The following is a 15,122-nucleotide window of genomic DNA, read 5'->3' on the forward strand; positions in this document are numbered from 1 at the left end:
ACACTCCAAGCAACTCAGAGAAAAGACCATTGAAAAGTCATGAGATGGCTACAAAAACATTTCAAAACTCACTGGACATCCCACGGAGTTCAATTAAATCCATCATTAATCAGAATCAGAATCAGAATCAGAATCAGCTTTAATGGCCAAGTACGTACACAACATACAAGGAATTTGGTTTTGGCAGTTGGTGTCGCCCTAGGAATTTGCACGAATAATAGAAATAGAAAAATTAAAAAATAAAATAAAAATAAAGTAAAATAACTAAAGAAAGAAAAGAACAAAATACAATAAATATTAATAAAAAATAAAACAAGATAATAAGACAATATATACAGGAATTTACACATCCAGTAGAAAAAGGTATATTAGTGCAAAATGGAAGTGCAAATAGCAGTTAGGGTTAGGGTTAGGGTTAAGAGATGGAAGGAGTAAGGCACTTGTTTAAATCTGCCTGGAGCTGGCCATCCTCAAAAACTGAGCGACCCGGCATGAAGAAGACTGGTAAGGGAGGACACCAAGACACCTACAACCACTCTGAATGAGTTAAAAGCTTCAGACTGGAGAGACTGGGTTCTTGACCAGTCGAAGCTGTATGGGAAAGTGGTACAGAGAAAGTCACTCTTGGGGAAAAAAAACACTCATATGATATCTTGCCTGGAATATGCCCAAAGGCATGTGGGAGACTCAATTGGAGAGTCAATTGGAAGAAGGTTCTTTGGTCTGATGAGACAAAAACTGAGTTTTTTGGCCATCAAACTAGACGCTATGTTTGGCAACACCAAACACTGCACATCGCCATAAACACACCATTCCCACTGTGAAGCACGGTGGTGGCAGCATCATGATGAGGGGACGCTTCTCAGCAGCAGGCCTCGGAAGGCTTGTAAAGGTAGAGAGGAACATGAATGCTGAAAAATATTGCCAAATACTGGAGGATAATCTGATCCAGTCTGCAAGAGACCCACGACTTGGGAAAAGATTTATTTTCCAGCAAGACAACAACCCCAAGCATATAGCAAAAGCTACACAGAAATGGTTCAAAGGCAACAAGGTGAATGTTCTGGAGTGGTCAGGTCAAAGCCCACATCCCCCTTCAATTGAGAATTCGTGGCTGGACTTGAAAAGAACTGTTTACACCAGATCCCCGAGCAACCTTTCAGAGCTTGAGCTGTGTTGCAAGGAAGAATGGAGAATTGCAGCGTCCAGATGTGCCAGCCTGATTAAGTCATATCCACACAGACTCAGTGCAGCCAAAGGTGCATCTACTAAATACTGACCTGAAGGGGGTGAATATCTATACAATCTTTTACTTTACATGAGTTTTTTTTCTTTTTTTTAATTGGTTAACATTATTTTGTAAAAATCTGTTTTCACTTTGATATTAAAGACTTAGTTTTTGCAAATTCTTGTCAAAAAAGCCACATTTTATTGACTATGAATTCATGTATAAAAGCAACACAAGGATGAAACATCCAAGGGGGCTATCAGACTTAAGATTTTTTGTTTTTTCTGTACTTATTGTATCTAAATTAACACTACTGAGTAGCACTCTGCAAGGAAATAGTTTTGAACCAATCACCATTATATACGGTTCTACCCGTTTATTATCATACCCTCAGTCCAGGATGGAATTATGAGTATATCTGGTATATTCCAAAAAGCGGGCTTCAAGATGGTGCCGGTATGGGTGTGAAAACGAGCCTGTACCGGACCAGCACGATCTACATGGCCTATATTGGACATATTTAGCATGTATTTGGGAAATAATGTATTTAGGAAAGAAAATAAGACTTGTTTTAAACTGTTATGAAATATCAAAGTAGAAAAAAGTGTGTGAACAGAAAAAAAAGGTAAAACATTAAAACTGCCTACTTTTGACTTACGATCAATAAACGTATTTACAAGGAAGTAAAGGTATCTTTCCTCTAACGAACGAGATCGCACCTGTAGGTCTCACATGGAATATTTCAGCCTCTATAGCTCGAAATCAAACCTAACTAGCTGAGCAGTTCAGTTATGAGTGATGACATGCTCTGCAACAATGCCATTCTCTTTGATGTGCCCTAATTAATGTCAGACAATGTGTGAATAACTCAGTGAAGCAGATCTCAGGTGAGCAGATAACTGACAAACAAACACATTGCCTTCCACGACTGACCAGGGTGTGATAATCTGCCACGCATGACCGACGCTTGGCCTGTGAGCCGTAACGACTGGTCGAGCATGACTTCAAATGGGCAAAAGTTATTCCTGGAATCAATTTCAGGGTATTTCGTTATGACAAACATCAGGATTATGACATTATTCTATGACAATAAACGGGCTGTTTAACAATAGGTTATATAGGAAATTATTCAGGACGTGTATATTTTATGATTATAAACGGGATATTCTACAAAGCGGCATGACATTAAGTGGGCAGCACTGTACTATAATGTGATAATTGAAATGTAAAAGCAATCTTTTGACCAAATCATTTTAAAGACACTAATGTTGTTGTGATAGAATGATCAGGGCATTGTGGACAGTGCCACAGGTTTTACTTAAAAAATAAATTGTTCTGCAATGTGTTTCATTAATCTGTCCACCTCTACATCAGAATTAAAAGTTCCACCTTGAACAGATATTAAGTAAATGTCATTACATTGTCAGTATATTGAGCTGATAAAACCTCTTTTACTCTTCACACTTGAGTATAAAATTAATGCACTTTTTTACTGTTTGATATTAATACCTTTCGTTAAAAAAAAAACACTTGAATTACTCATTCTACCACTAATACCTGCGCACAGTTAGACAAAAAATAAAAATAAAGTAAGACAGAGTTTGTATGCATCCTTCAATACACTAAATCCTGTTGTGCTCTGAAAGTGGAAGTGAAATTCTGAATTCTGACTGAATTTACAAACACCACCACAGTTAAACAAACAGCTGAAGAATGCTTATTTTCAGTCATCAACCTGTGTTCGTATCGTTTAATTAACTCCGTGTGAGCTGGGTATTTTGTCAAAACACTGTTTTGGATTTGGAAAATGAAAATGCATCATTGACACATATCTGAGTGTACTGCAATACAATGTTGTTATTTTGTACTGAAGTACTGATAGCATAATTGTTAACATGAAGCTCATTGATCATCCAGTATTTAAAAAAATGTTGCCCTGGGGCTCATTTAATACCAAGGCTCGGTACCCATCCCTAGTAGCTGTAGTGTCTGAGAAACTCTTAAGGACTTTTTCCAAAGGCAACATACCAGTGCACTTCAGACCCAGCAGCTCTCTAAGACAAAAACTGGTTCACCCAAAGGATAAAACACAAACACACAAGTGGAGCAACGCTGTGTATGCAGTCGAATGTTGCGAGAAGTCCACGGACTTGTACAGAAGACTAAACAACAGCTCCACAAGTGCATGGCTCAACACAATACAGCAGCTCTTCAGGACAAGACTCAGCAGTTCACCTGCATCTGAAGGATAAGGGACACTCCCTTAAAGACAGCAATGTACACATTTTGGACAGAGAGGACGGATGGTTTGAGAGAGAAATGAAGGAAGTCATCTATGTCAAACTGGAACAGCATCTCTAAACAGAGGAGGGGAGCTACAACACCAGTTATCAAGCACCTATAACACAGTGACAAGGTCTCTCTCCAGAAGGTTTCACCATCATTAACATCATAAGTCATCCTAACATGGCAGACTCATATCCACTGATGTGTACACTGGCTGCTTCACAGTCATGAATGCTGTCATTGTTGGATTGTCTGGTTTCATAACCACTCACACCTTGAGATAAGTGAGTCCTGGGTCATTTTTGGGCCATTAGCCATGTGACCTGCAGTGACTATAAAGATCTGAAACCTTTCATCAGTCAATCAGAACTGAAGAACCCTCTGGGACACAAGGTGCAACATCTTCAAGAACCTAAAAAAAAGTCCTGTTGCTTTCCTCTGAAGCTCCTAAGATCACACGAATAGTTACACGTGGTTGTCTGAATACAAAATCTAAAGCCTCAACTCACAAATCTCTACATTCTGATTTTTCTCAGAATTTCTGATTTTCTGAAAGTTCTCATCAGAAGTAGTGATTGATATCTCTGCCACTGAGCATGTCACTCAGCTGCCTCTCTGGGGAGTGTCGCATCAGCTGGTGACAGTAGACGGCTATTTCATCACAAGAAGACCCGCGTCCTTGTGCTTTTGTTCTGCTCTGCAGCCTCTGTATACTTTGAGTAGCAGCCCATGAACCAGTTCTCCATCTGCTGCAGGTTGTGGCTGGGGTGACACTCCAGCTCCCAGTGGATCTCGAGAGATCTACGCTGTGCAAGACACTGAAGTCAGAGTCCTTTCACTTGATGAAAGACAAGAGAGCAGGCCTGCACAATATGAGCAAAATCTGCCATGTGTAATAACTTGTTCTGTATTACGATGACAGCATGACTTGTGAAACATAAATACATATTCAAATGCTTTAGCTATACTGTTGCTGTATTAATGGGTAAACTGCCAACATAGACTGTGGTCACTAAATGAAGAAATACTGAACTGACTACACATGTATACCAAACTATTTAAACAGAACAATCATTTAAGTTCGACATCATAACTGAAACAAGTTTAATTTCTTCTGCTCCTTTTAAAATTTTTTCCTCTAAACTGAACAATAACATCTCACAGCATTTCCCTCGAGATCCTTTCCTTCCTTAGCGATTGTGCTTGCTAACCTCACAGTTGCTTCATGTGTAAATAAAGGGATTTTTCTTATTCCTTACATTTCAGGCAGCCTTGCCACATGTTCATATTGCAATATTGCACTACTGGAGTGGCAGCTGAATGATATCAAAGACTTAGCTAAATAGCGACCTGGTCAGCCTGCAGGCAGAAAAACGTGACAGGCGACAGGTCAGGTTTACCTGATAAGCAGTGACTGAACGATCAAAATAAAACGCTTGCATATAGCATATATACACAATCGTACATTTCCTTTGAAAAGCAGATCATATGCCAAATGAGGATTGTCTTTGATTATCTGTGATATTGGATCGGCACATTGTCCAACTTTACACTCCAAAAATGTATACTTGTCATGGAAACATCTGCTCCACATGTGTGGAAAACCCCCCCAAAACAAAACAAATATTGTTACTGGCAACAGCTCAAGTAACAAAGAAAAACACATCTAAAACACACAAAATATGAAATGACAAAATGCACAGCCTGATATATAATAGCAACACAAACAAATGCTGGTGGAGTCATTTGAAAAGCTTACAGTTCAATTTCAATGACAGAAGCAAACCAAAGGCATTCCTATATATGCTCTAACTGAAACTCTGCTGCCAGCTGTAATTACCAAGCTCCAAACAAACACAGCTAAACATAGACACACACACACACAGACACACACAGACACACACACAGACACACACACACTTCCACTTAGATTGAAACACACTTCCTCCAAGAATAAAATACTGCCTACACTCACAAATCCGCTCTCCCTGCTGCTTCTGTTTGGAGTCTTAACCCTTTGTGCAGCCAGTCAGACCTCATATGCATCTATTCTGGGTAATTAACATTACACTACTCTGAGTGGTTACGGTGACTCATTAGCACTGTTGTGCCACTGATGGAGGATTCTAGTTGTTTAAGTAAAGTCCTGCTCTAGCTGCATGGCCGGTAGATGTTCTCTCCACCCACAATTTACAATTTACAACCACAGTCTTGACTTTAGCAGCTTCCTACTGAACTCTCACATTTTGGTGCACAAATACAAAGCAACAAAGCTAAATGTCATCATGCAATAGACAGATGAACGTTGGTCCAGTGTTGACTTCATCAGCAAAAACTATGAAGACAACTAAATTAAAAGTTACATTTGAAGAGTAGGCCAGTGAAGAAATGTTTAACATTTTTCATCAACAAATACAAATTAAATGATAAAGTTATAACCGACAAACAAACAAATTAATTACCGAGTTTAATGCAAAGTATTGAGTGATGTGCAGTATTTGTGGACTCAGGAATACAGCTCCTGACTAGGAAAACGGTTTCATTTTCTGCCTAAAATATTGGTTGCTAAGAAGTAGATTTATCAATTTAACCTATTGCACTGCTAATTAAAATGAAGTTCCTCACATTAAGTAACACTATGTGTCAGTGAGTAATGTTATCTGATGGAAGAAACTGATCAACAAGGCCACTGCCCTATGTTGCACTTTTAAAGGTTATCTAAATCTGCATGGAATTGAATGTGTTCTTTCTTTTTCCGAGCTTTACCTCCACTAAGCTAGTTCAAGGATAAATGATGGCTCTCCAGCTATATTGTCCTCTAGATGTTCACGAACTCATGCTGTGACTGTCCCTGAGGCTTTTGTACAAGTGTGTTACCTCAGGAGGTTTTCAATAATCTAAAAATGTACCTTGTTGTCCTGTTGGAGCCTTGGTATATTCATCTTGTAAGAAAAAAATCAAAAATGTTGTGGCAATTTCTCACCATTGTGTAAAAATGTTATCAACATGACTTGGAATTACATGATAAATCAGCTACAGACCTTGTGCTGACAATAACAGTTGCTGAGCTGCAGAAAAGAAAAAAAAAACTACAGAGGGAGGGAGAGGAGACCAAGTGATAAATTGCAGACAGAAAGGGCAGAACAAGTGACCTGAGAGTTAGAAAAAACACAAAAAAAGGAAAGCTGGGGTCTAAAGGAGATGCTGTGAGTAAAGTAAACAGTGTGAGGGGATTGGAATGTGTTGAAGCAGCCAGAGAGAATGAAGGCACACTGTCAGCCTGGTATACAAACTGTCAGGTACATACCAACTGCTTCTAACTACAGCCCTGAGAAGTAAGATTAAAAGATGTGCAGGACCCTTTTCAGACATGAACTCTGTTCCATTAAGATGTCAACTAAACGAGTCGGCTGCATGTCTGAATGCGAACACTGACCGCTTATCTGTAAAAGTCACACTAACAATTATACTGGGTCGGACCTGGTAAGCATAACTTCCAACATGGCACAAGTGTGCTCCACATGTGTATCGCCAAAGACAGAAAGTTGTGCACATTTACACGTGAACAAGAGAGAGCATGGAGAGCAGATCACTCCGTATCAGAATCAAAAAAGTCACACTGTGTAGAGCTACATGTCTTCACATCAGAGACGTGAGCTGTCACACACAGAATGTCAGTTTAGTTTACAGCTGTTTAGGACTATTTCTTCATAGTTTATTACAAACCTGCAGCATCAGACAGCGGTAGGATCCTCAACTGGCTCCAAAGAGATATACATGCTCACATTTATGCACGGCGCAACAGTAGCAACTTAGGTAATTAGGTAAGAATTAAATGATTCCGACATGGAGAAAAGGCTGATCACGATCCAACAGCAGATGTGATCTTTTCTCTACCTCAGACAGATGAACTATAGCACAGAGTCAGAGTTTATCAGCTGCAGTTTAATGTTTTGTCACATCGCAGTAGTCCTCAGGTTGATGCCTGAGCTTTCACGTTTCACTGTTTAGGACATCAGAGATAAACTGGGATGTCAGTGATTTGGACACTTTTATTTGCTGCTATTATTTTAGTCTGTTGTTGCATTATCATGCATTATACATCAGTTGGTGTATTCACTAGTCTCGTGTGAATGACAAATATCGTGAGCAGGCCGCAGACCTCTCTGGCACCGTGGTGGGTACGTCTGAATGCAATCATTAGGAACCGTAATGGAAAAGTGACCTACGTGTAAAAGGAGCTTGAATGAAAGAATGTCTTCACTTTAACAGATTGATGAAGCCAGCAATGATGATCCATGACCTGTCTCTGAAAGGGGCTTCAGAAGAAAAAGTTTGAGCTGACAGAGAGATGTGCTGCAGCAGATAAAGACTGAGGTAGCAGAAAGACTGTGCTGCTCTAATTTGGCCTGATGTCCAGTGGGTGGAGCAACAAATGAGAGGATGTTGATATTCCACACAGGAAGGCCGACAAGCAAAAACTCTACAGGACAGACACAGGCCACATATTGTAGAACCAAAGAAAAGGGGTTGGTGATTTGTCAATTGAAAAATATCAACAAAAAAAATGCAATCATTCACTATCAGACATCATTCAAAGGGGAACATGAATGTTTTAACCAAATGTTGTGCCACCAGGCTCTTTTACAGTAGACAATGAGACTTGTCATAGCCATGAGCAAGTGAATAGCAGGACCCACAATGATTTAATTTACAGTATTGGATTTTTGGGGCTGATGCAGACACTTCCTGTGCTGTTACTTCCTCCAGTTTTATGAAGTAGAAAACTCTGCTATCGTGTAACAAAAAATAGATTTGTGTGGCGGCGATTTTGAAGATATTTCAAGATGTTTTCTGTGACAGATACAGACCTACATAACAAGTATCTTAGTGAGGTGTTGGTCACCATATGCCACCAGAACAGCTTCAGTGCTCCTTGGAGGTGATTCCCTAAGCCTCTGGAGCTCCATTAACGGAACACCCCTCTTCCAGAAGATATTCATTCATTTTTGATGCTGGTGGTGGAGAGCTGTCTGACATGTCGGTCCAAAATCTCCCATAGGTGGTCATTTTGGTTGGGATCTGGTGAGTATGAAGGTCATAGCATATGATTCACATCTTTCTTATCCTCATAAAACAATTCAGTAACCCCTTGTGCACTATGAATAGGGTCAAAATCCTCAGAGAAGAGTGCACACCTGCAAGGATAGAAATATTTTATCATAGGCTAAAGGTGAGCAGCATTATCTATCACCACGAACAACTTTGTACTGATTTGCAATGAGCCTTAACTCTAAGGGGACAGGTAAACCCAAACCATGGCATCAGTTCTCACTATTTTCTACATCTCTATAAACCGATGCATATGGTTTTGACACCACTGAACAGTCAAATGTGTGTTCATGTTTGTAATGCACAGCAGCTCTACTAAAATGTCCCTCTGTTGATGAATACAAACTGCTCTTGCTGACAGTCAAGAAACTCCTGCCACCCATTCCCTACTAATGAACCCTCTTTCGAAGTCGCTTAGATCTCTAGATTTCCTCTGCTATACTGACACAAAATCACAATCAACTGTGCCTGCTCAGCATTACGCTACATAAAACAAAGCATGAATGGATGTTTATTGCTTAGCTGTACTATGAGATGCACTTGTGGGGAAACACCTGCATTCATTTTATTTCTCCAGTCATTCCTCTAAAGAGATCAGTTATCATATCTGAACCAAGAGCACATGGCACTCGTTCTTCCTTTTGTCTTAAGAAATTTTTCCGTGGCAACCACACACAGAAGTCATCCTTCAGGTTGCAGCCTGGTGCCTGTCACTGTATGTGTGGGCATGTGTTTGCAAGTGAGAAGGATGGATGCTGTTCTCAACACTCATGGCAAAGAAATCATACTGAACTAGCTTAAAAGGAGGGCAAGAGAATGTGGTAGAACTAAAGAGAACAGAGTGCAGACAGGCAGTGCTATTGCATAGACATAGCTGCTAGACAGATGGTGCTGTCTACTGTGTGAATCCTCAGGACACTTTGATGTCATGCAGTGAACGAAAGGCAGGGATACCCCATGATGCTCAACACATCACAATCAAATATTCAGTTTTAAACAGTCTAAAAGTCCATTTTAGAGCCACCTGCTACTCGTAAAATTGTCATTTGTTTCACTCTTCTTGATGCTGAACTGATTTTTAATTCCCTTCTGTGGTTTGAAAGTGATTTACTGACTCTTGGAAAGAAGTCAGAAGCAAGTTTAACCACTTCCAAAACAGAAGGGCTTTGGGTAATCTAAACTTCTGTGTCTGCACACCATGTGATGCAGGAAGCAGTTGGACTACAGCTGATTTCTCTCAGTCAGGACAAATATGTACACAGGATATACGGCAGACACTGTTAGCCTGATGAGCAAAGGAACCAGCAATTAAAAGTAGCAACAGTTTAGCTGACAAAACCAACACAGCAACCATCCTAATCTATGCTAAGTAACCAGACCAGAGACCACCCAGAATATTTCATGATCTAAATTAAAAACAAATCCTCCTGCTGCTGGAATGCAGCACACAAACATCACAAATCTATTCAGACAGGATTCTTTGGGTGGAGATCCTGTGACGTGGGATGCTAATAATTAGATTTATTATTTAGATTTAACAATTTATTCGATCTATGTAGCAGGAAAAGTGCAGGACATCCTGTAGCAGTTTCTCATTGTTTCCAGACATTTTCTGACCAACAGTTCAAAATGCAGATATTTAAATGACATACACAAGAAAAAGCTGCAAAAACTCACCAAAAAAACCCCAAATGTTCTGCCTATTGATCATTCAATTAATATACTCATAATTTGAGCACACTGTTGTGAGCTTTCTGATCACTACTTTACCTGTTTTTTATATATATATATATTCTCTTCACACTTTGTAGAATAGTCTACTATTCTGATGCACTAACAAAAGTTTGACAGCCTGTAATAAAATCCTTTCTCATCCCTAATCAAATTTACCAAATGTTTAACATTTCAAGTGACTAATGCTCCAACTAAAAAGAGCACCTTTGGTCTCAGAACAGCCACAAATAAAACAGTTTTTACTGCTGGCCAAAAATTGCTACATTAAATGCATGTGACAGTGAAATAACAGCTGTGTCCTACTTAATATACACCTTATTCTTCACAAGCAACCTGCTCCAAATACTGAAAATCCTCATGCAGAACTTACTGAGTTTATAAGCACTTTAATATGGCAATCATTATGTGACTATAGGCTTCTGGTCCCAGTTTGAGATACACATTCTTGCTAAATTTGTGCAACACATGTGCATTCCTACATATGAAAGTATGTACCATGAGTAATATGAAGTAGTCAAGATAATATAAATGAAAATTAGATTTTTATAAATATTCAACAAAGGAGGCAAGAACATATGTCACCCAGAAACCACCTCTGTTAAGATTAGGAAATAGAATCAGTGTAGACACAAGTTGAAAATCTTAAAAAGATTCAGATGCAAAAACTAATGTCTAAAGATATTGCAAATCGATTAAAAACTGCAGTGAGCATTCTAACATGACTTTCTTTGCTTTTCAAAGATCACTAGTGACTGTACTTCAAAAAAGTGCAACCTCTGTCACTATATGGTGCAAATCTCGAGCAGTGACCCCATGACCCACCTGACATAAAGCTGACCCCAGACCACCAAAACCCACAATACTTCTGATTGATCACTGAGATGGTTTATTCAGTAACAAAGTCTGAACCCATCCTCTGGTTAAAAATGACCACTGTTTAGATACTTTATGATGTCCGCTGGCTTTTTCACTTGGTCCATTCCTGCAGCTGTGGACAAGGCGTATAACTACAGTGGTGACAGGTATGGGAATCTGTGCAACAATGAGGTCAGGGTCAGGCTGCAGTGAACTTCCAGACAGGATCTGCTCAGGCTGCCGCTGTGTCGATTGAAGCAGCTCTAACATTCCTGTGTTTGTCATATTTCTGCCTTGCCTGCTCTCGGGTCCCCCTCTCTGAAGGGCTTGGCTACAAGCTGCTGTCTGGGAATCATCCTGCACTCAGTGCAGGTAGTCAGAAGTTAACAGCAAAGAAAAAAGCCGCCGTGTAAACTTAACTGTGGATTTAATAGTCACAAGTGCTTTCTCTTGATGGTACCAATGCATTTGACATACCTGGAGACACCACAAATCAACAACAAACTATACACCCCCTCACAACACACTACAGGTGTATTATCTGGAAATAAAATCCAGGAAAACCACATGCATGGAAGGAAAATAATAAGAAGAGCATGATTTGGTGTCATATGACACCTCAGTGTCAGAAAGCAATGGGCTCAGTCAAACTATCAGGCAGTGGTACAACAAAAGCAGAGAACGTACCGGAAAGGGAGCGTCGGTGAGGACAGCCGTTACCTCCTCCTCAAATACGTATTTTTCTCCCGGTGAAACAGTTTAGATTCTCCTTTTTGCTGCTAATCCTCCGTCCGGCTCTTCTTCTTTTTCTACCGTTTTTTTTTTTTCCTTCGGTCTGGATGGAAAACGACGTCCTCTCTGAGGAGAGACAAGGGGCGGGCCCGGAGCGCTACGGCTGCCCATCCGACCAATCGGCTATCGATATGACTTTTCAGCTTTGATCCAATCGGAACCTGTTTCCAGCACATAGCCGTGCGCTCATTGGTTTCCTGAGAAAAGACCTCCCAGTTGAAATTACTACAGAGCCGGGTGAAAAGCTGTGGGAATGTGGTCGCTCTCAGATCGGCTCAGAGAGCTGGCCAACGCAGCAGCTGAGGGCGTTCTGCTGGAGACACACTTCACAAGTTTCTGTCACTTTAAACAATCTACACCACAACAGAAATAACCATCTTTACGGCCATGATTCGGAATGATACAACTGACAATAGTTCTATAATTTTATTTCATTTGTGTTTTGTTTCCTTAACAAAGCAGCACGAAACACCGTATATAATATGCCATTTTTCTATGAATCTACATTCGACCTATAAGACTTAATCAGCCTAAATAAGTGCCATAAAATTCTATCAACTATGACAAGTTTGACAAATTCCTAACAACACAACACTGGCGCCCTCTGATGGCAAGCCAGTGAACTAATCTACACTAAAAACAATGACCTCAGAGGTAATACCATGGCGAAAAGGGGTCAGTGTTAACTCCCCAATCCTCCAGCTTTGTCAAATGTATAGTTTTCCCATGCTGAAGTACGATGTGCTTATTTCTCATACTGTTAACACAGATCTCAAGTGTGTATAAAGCTAGACTTTGGCAACATCAACAATTTCTCTGAGGTACCCTACCAAAGGGATCAATAAAGTTACATCTAATCTAATCTAATCTAACATACACCCTTTATGACAGTGTCTTATGTGTCCACTGACATTGTTTATTAGTGCTGCATGTTCAGAAACAAATGAGCACAAACTCAAACCAGTTGAAAAATGACACATGTATCGTTCTACAGACAGATGTGTGACCCCAGGGCCGTGCCAGGTTTTTAACTCAGCTTTAGTCCATAGTCACCATGTTTGAAAAACACTACGAAACATGTAGAAAGGTGTGTTGGTCCCCTTGAAGTAGAGCTTCTCTGATACGTTGAGATTTCAACAAAAGTGTGTTCTGGGCTATTGAAAACCCCTGGCATGTTTTAATATGCATATACAGTAAATTGCTTACAATTGTTTTGACCCTCTGAACATCAAAACCCACCAATGGATTTAGGAAGCATGCTATCTTTAAAACATCACATAAATTAGACAATTTATTAGCCAGAAAGAGTCAAACCAGAAAGAAGCATCTGATTTTCAACTAATCATGTGTGACATTAAAATGTAACCAAATTCAGTTTTGTTTAATTTATTTATCTCAAACTGCATGTATATATAAATACAGAATAAGCAATGCATATAAAATACATAAGCATTATTGAGAATTCAAGTACAATGCTCAATAAAGAGAAAGAAAAAAACAGTAAAGATCTAATATAAACATAATAATGCACATACATACATATGTCAACTTCTATCTAGTTTGAGAAGGAACAGAATGAAGCAAAAGCTCATCTAGTTCTGCCCCTTATTTACAAAAACAAAAGAAAACAAACAAGCTAATAAACAAAAAAACAAATAAACCAAGAAAAAAGAAAAAAGAAAAAAACAAGACAGAGAACAATTTTTTACATATTCACCCAAAGTGCTCATCATGAAAGCAATGCCACAAAACATCCCTAGTAACCTCATCCCAAATCACTACACAATATCCACCTAAAATAAATAACCAGCTATGTGCACAGTTCTTAACCCACATGTTCTACCTCTATATACAGTATATGCGTAAAAATGCTACATATATTTACAATAAATAAGAAAACAAAAACAGAAACGTGTGTATAATATTTCATTGTATTATTTATATAAACCTGATAACACTTGGTCTATATCCATCCATCCATCCATTATCTATACACCGCTTCATCCTCACCAGGGTCGCGGCACTTGTCTATAGTGAGATTTAATTGTTTTTATGTTATGGCACGTTTTTAGACTGATGTCCAGGCTGTTCCACAGTTTTACTCCACAAACAGAAATGCAAATTCTTTTGAGAGTTCTACGGACCACTCAGTATATGAAATTATGTTTCCCTCTAAAGTTATAGTAAATTTAAAGTTTGGTACTTATCAAAAGAAAAAAAAAATCTTAATAATTTTTTTTTTTTTTTTTAATTGTTTTCACAAACTTCATTCTGTAAAACACAAAAAATACTTGTCTCTCAGCACTAACATGAAGCTATTGACAGCTGCAACCTACAGTCATGTGATAAAAATTCAAGGATTTTTCTGTTGAACTACAGGCCATGTTTACACAAAGCAGGGAGGAGACAAGGACGGAAACAAATATGAAATATAAGTAGTACAGTATCGGTAGTAATGCTGAGCCACCATTTTCCCCCAGTGTTGATAGCACCTGTGGGCACATGGACAAATGCTGTACGTGTTATTTCTAGATTTTTTTCAATTTTTGTAAACTAAATAATCACATAAATTGGATTTTTCATTCTTTTCTTTTTTAAATTACATATCCAGTGATAACTCTACTGGACTACAGAACGGACATTTCTCTGTTCTCTTGACTTGTCGCCATGGTTGTGTTGTCTCCATAGAGGTGCAGGACTTTATATTACAGTAAAAAATGAGCCCACAGTTATGAAAAAATATGACAGGAGCAAAGAAACACCCCAAAACTGCTTGGGGTTTAGAGGATTAAGCAGAGAACTAAACCTGCAGATTTTTTTGAAGCTACTATACGAGTACATGAATGTTTTAACTCGCACAGCTGATCAAGCGTCCACACTACGCCTGCATTTTAGGACTCCTAAAACTGATTCTGTTTTTAGGCCTGTTAGTATGGAAAGAGATTATTTCTGAGTGCTAAAACACTCCCGGCCTGCCTTTCCATTCCCTCCTGCTCACTTACAGCAGCTTGAGCATACCAGCTCATAATACAACTCTGCTTAAACACTGTAAGGCTATTCCATGCTTCACAATGATAAGTTGTATTACTGGAATAATTTAGCCACACATGTTTAG

The 15,122-nt window shown here is 39.1% G+C and overlaps 1 protein-coding gene across 1 annotated transcript in view; it reads right to left on the reverse strand.

Moving 5' to 3' along the window:
- The window catches only part of LOC103366354 (coiled-coil domain-containing protein 102A-like), a gene marked incomplete at its 3' end in the record, with an annotated part of 50,937 nt that extends 38,917 nt beyond the window's left edge, over positions 1 to 12,020 (reverse strand). The window contains exon 1 of the mRNA XM_008294053.1: positions 11,903 to 12,020. The remainder of the gene's footprint in view (positions 1 to 11,902) is intronic.
- Positions 12,021 to 15,122: the final 3,102 nt, after the last annotated feature.

Source organism: Stegastes partitus, unplaced genomic scaffold, assembly GCF_000690725.1.
Source record: "Stegastes partitus isolate 25-593 unplaced genomic scaffold, Stegastes_partitus-1.0.2 Scaffold933, whole genome shotgun sequence".
Lineage (NCBI taxonomy): Eukaryota > Metazoa > Chordata > Actinopteri > Pomacentridae > Stegastes > Stegastes partitus.